Here is a 4,561-nt window from a genome sequence, read left to right as displayed (position 1 = left end):
GAATGGAAACTTCATTCCTAAACTGAAACTTTTATCTAAGAACCATGATTGAAAGTCTAATGCTGCTCTTGATATAATTTAGCTACTCAGCCAACACCAGCAATTTTGAGACTTCTGTAATAAAAGTAAAATAAATCTCTATTTGTTTCAACCACTACTGCCCAAACAATCTGGGTATTATAGCCAGAATATTTTCTTTTTATCCAATAAGGACAATATTATTGTGAGTCTGGTATCTTTAAGTCACTATGAGAAACGGTTTCACAAATTTAATCTCATTCCTCAAATTGTTGGATTGCAGAGTAACTTGAAGACTTTTGTTTTTTAATATGTTATAGGTATGTTATTTGCTATTTTTACTACACAAACTTAAAGGAAAGTTTTTCTTTTTTTTTCTTCAACTGAAAAGATTTGTGTTGTAACTAGATGTGAATTAATATGAAGATTTTGATGCTGAACAAATAAATGAATCCCATCAATGATTATGTTTCCCCTATTATACCACTTTGTTTTACATATTCAGAGAAATAGTCTTAGCAAAATACAATTTTAATTTACAAAGAAAGCACCTGCATTTGAGTTTTTCTTGTTTTTGATTAACGTTTAATAAGGTTCCAAGTCTGAAATCATCAGCAAGCCTGCTTTTTAAAAGAAATTTAAGTGACTGCATAGCTGTTGTAACTGGCATTTTCATAGAAAATATTCCTCCTGATTATGTGTGCCTTTTATGTATTACCGGCCCATGTTACCAAGTTAGCTAATGCTACCTTCAAGAATAAAATAATTAAGGTATTTTGTGCATTCATAGATGGATCAAAAGCAGAAAGAACATAAGTCAAGGAAATGTCCTCATCTTTATACAGTCCCTTTGAACTATATTAAAATTTAGGATTGCTATTTTTATTTTAACAAGTAAAAGGAGATGCTGTCAGAATGAAGATAAGATTAGGATTCTACACCAAATGAAGTATTTCTGACTCCTAGTTCCTGTTCCATTCTTTCTGCCAGAAAAGCAGCAAAGATACCACCCACATTGCTGCCTTACTGTTTTTCTGAAGGTCATTCAGGCAAAGGATTTCCAGTGGAATTCTCTCTAATATAAATCTATCTATGATCACGTTGTTTTTCTTGGTGAAACCAAGGATTGTGTTTCTTCATTAGAAAAGGGTTGCTTTTCCACTGTTGCGCTTCACAGAAGCAATATCTTCCTCTCCTTTTGCACGTGACACCCACGGGAACACTGAAATCCACAAACTCTGGAAATGTACAGAAGTTAGATCCAAATGCTTCAAAATAAAGAATCTAAATTAAAAGGTCTGTTGGCACAGGACGTATTTCCACTAATAATTTTGAAAACTATATTAATACTCCTCTGATGCTATTTTTTTTCTTCACAAAAGAACCCATTTTTCTTTTCACTTGCCTCTCAGGGAGCGGGGGGGGGGGGATGTTTACCATTGAAAAGTGGTTTCTTAGCCAGGGTGTAATAAACTTAACACAAAGGAGAAGAAAAGGGAACTATTGGCTGGGTTTTGAATTTATGCTCACAGTTAACACTATGTAGTATTTAAAATAACTTCATTTAAAATATCACCTTTTAAAAATATTACTTTATAATTATATATTTATGATCTTATTTTTATTAAAATAAACAAGTTTAGCAACTAAGATCCATTAAAATCATCTTGGACTCAGCTACAACTCTCAACATTTCTCATATGTTGAGAAAATAAGTGAAAATAAAACTAACCAAAAAAGTAGCACTGCACAGGCAACAAAAACGAATGGGATTACATCAAATTAAAAAGCTTCTGCCCAGCAAAGGAAACCATCAACAGAGTGAACAGACAACTTACAGAATGGGGAAAAACAAATTTGCAAACCACATATTTGGTAAGAAGCTGACATCCAAAATATATAAGTAACTCAAACAACTCAATAGCAAGAAAACAACCCAATTAAACATGGGCAAAGGACCTAAATGGACATTTCTCAAAATAAAACATAAAAATGGCCAACAGGTGTATGAAAAATGCATAACATCACTGATCAGTAGGGAAGTACAAATTAAAAAGCACAGTGAGATACCTCCTTATACCTGTTAGAATGGCAATTGTCTAAAAGATGAAAAGTGTTGGACAGGAAGTAAAGGGAACCCTTTCACACTATTGACAGGAATGTAATTTGGTACAGTTATTAAGGAGAACAGTATGGACATTCCCCCAAAAATTAATACTATATCTGCCATATGATCCAGTAATTCCATTTCTGAGTATATATTCAAAATAAATGAAATCAGTATGTTAGGATACCTTCACTCTCATGTTTACTGCAGCATTATTCACAATAGCCGAGATACAGAAGATATACAAACAACCTAAGTGTCCATCAACAGATGAATGGATAAAGAAAATGTGGTATACACACACAATGGAATACTATTCAGCATTAAAAAAGAAGGAAATCCTGTAGGTGAGTTAGCCAAGTACAAAAGACAAATATCATATGATCTCTTCACATATGGAATCTAAAAACCTGAACTCATAGAAACAGATATCACAGTGGTGGTTACCAAAATCTGGAAAGTGGGAAATTGGGGAGTTGTTAGTTAAAAGGTAAAAAATTTCAATTAGGAGAAATAAGGTCAAGTTATCTACTGTACAATATAGTGACTACAGTAAATAACAATGTATTCTATTTTGAAAATCACTAAGAGAGTAGATTTTAAATATTCTCACCACAAAAGATGATAAGTATGTAAGTAATGCCTATGTTAATTAGCTGGATTGAACTATTCCACAATGCACACATATTTCAAAGCATCATGTTGTACATGATAAATATATGCAATTTTTATTTGTCAATTTTTTTAAAGCAGCAACATTAAAGAAAGTGAGAGGAAAAGGCCGCATATTTTAATATTACCTATTTAGGAATAAAAATTTTCCCTACAACAAATTTCACCAGCAGTATCTTCAAAGATGTTTGTTAAGTAGCTCATATATTATTTGAAACTGTACTTTTCTTCTTAGTCCTTGCTACAGAAAATTTCCCCAATACTATCTAACCTAGTGAAATAGTTATGCCTTAGTAGGCATAAATAAGCTAACATATGTATGTTTGTGTTTCAGTAGGGATTAATAAACTAAACTGATTCATTCTCTCTGTAAGGTAGAAATTCTTAGAAACAATTGGTTAAGGAAATATTTGATCAATTTGGCACAGGTAATTCCAGACAAACAAGAAAGTAATCTTATATGTTCTTGCGAACAGATAGTGATAGTTGCAAGATATGAATTAAGTAAATTTTAACAAGCAGTATAATTATTTCTGTTAGATAATCCTTAATCTCATCTACGAAATGGAAAGAAAAGAAATACCTTCCAATAACAGGAAGAGTGAGAGAGTAAGAGATATAAAAAATTGAAATGTGTCTCTTTTCTGGTTAGCTCAGTGCGAGAAGCCATGAGCAGCAAAGTCTCTTGCCACACTGTGTACAAGGTGATGCAGGAAGTCCTGCAAGGAAACCAGCGCAAGGGCCCCAAGTCTGGAGACAGCGGAGTTGCAGACTAGTTTGAGGAACTGTGACCCCCAGAAAGACAAGCGCCTCTCGGGCACCGTCAGGCTTAAGTCCACTCCCCGCCCCAAGTTATCTGTGTGTGTCCTGGGGGACCAGTAACACTGTGACGAGGCCAAGGCCGTGGATATCCCCCACATGGACATTGAGGCGCTGAACAAACTCAACAAAAATAAGAAACTGGTCAAGAAGCTAGCCAAGAAGTGTAATGCATTTTTTGCCTTAGAGTCTCTGATAAAGCGGATCCCACAAATCCTGGGTCCAGGCCTAAATAAGGCAGGGAAGTTCCCTTCCCTGCTCACACACAACGAAAACATGGCGGCCAAAGTGGATGAGGTGAAGTCCACCATCAAGTTCCAAATGAAGAAGGTGTTATGTCTGGCTCTGGCTGTTGGCCACGTGAAAATGAGAGCCGATGAGCTTGTGTAGAACATTCACCTGGCTGTCAACTTCTTCGTGTCATTGCTCAAGAAAAACTGGCAGAATGTCCGGGCCTTATATATCGAGAGCACCATGGGCAAGCCTCAGCACCTATATTAAGGCACATTTGAATACATTCTACTGCTACCAAAAAAAATTGTGATGCCTTTCAGCAAAATAATTTTAGCACCTGTGTCATCTCTGGCATTTTTCAACATACTAGCCACTGAGGTAAATTGGAGAGTAGGGTGTGATAGAAGGAAGAACAACTTAAATATTTCTAAATTTTAATTATTCTGATTTAAAAGATTACAAAGTTGAAGTAGGTCAAAATTAAAACTCTGGGGAAGAGTTCCCTTTTTTTCCATGTATGGGAAATGAAACAGCATCAGGTAAAATGGGGTTTACTATGTTTGCAAACTTTATTAGAAATTAGCTGTTTCTAGGGAGCTGAAACATTTCAACCAGTGCCAGGAGAGAAGGCAGGAACCTTTGTATTTCGAAAGAATAATGAAACTAAAGAGTTGCAGCCAAATTTTGAAGGGGAATCCAAATGCTGTTTGG

General features: G+C 35.1%; 1 pseudogene; it reads left to right on the top strand.

The window, feature by feature from the left end:
* The first annotated feature begins 3,457 nt into the window (after positions 1-3,457).
* On the top strand, positions 3,458-4,117 carry LOC708895 (large ribosomal subunit protein uL1 pseudogene; annotated as a pseudogene).
* The last annotated feature ends 444 nt before the right edge of the window (positions 4,118-4,561 follow it).

The sequence above is a fragment of the Macaca mulatta genome, chromosome 1, assembly GCF_049350105.2.
Source record: "Macaca mulatta isolate MMU2019108-1 chromosome 1, T2T-MMU8v2.0, whole genome shotgun sequence".
NCBI classification, from domain to species: Eukaryota; Metazoa; Chordata; class Mammalia; order Primates; family Cercopithecidae; genus Macaca; species Macaca mulatta.
This window is presented reverse-complemented; position numbering and strand designations above follow the sequence as displayed.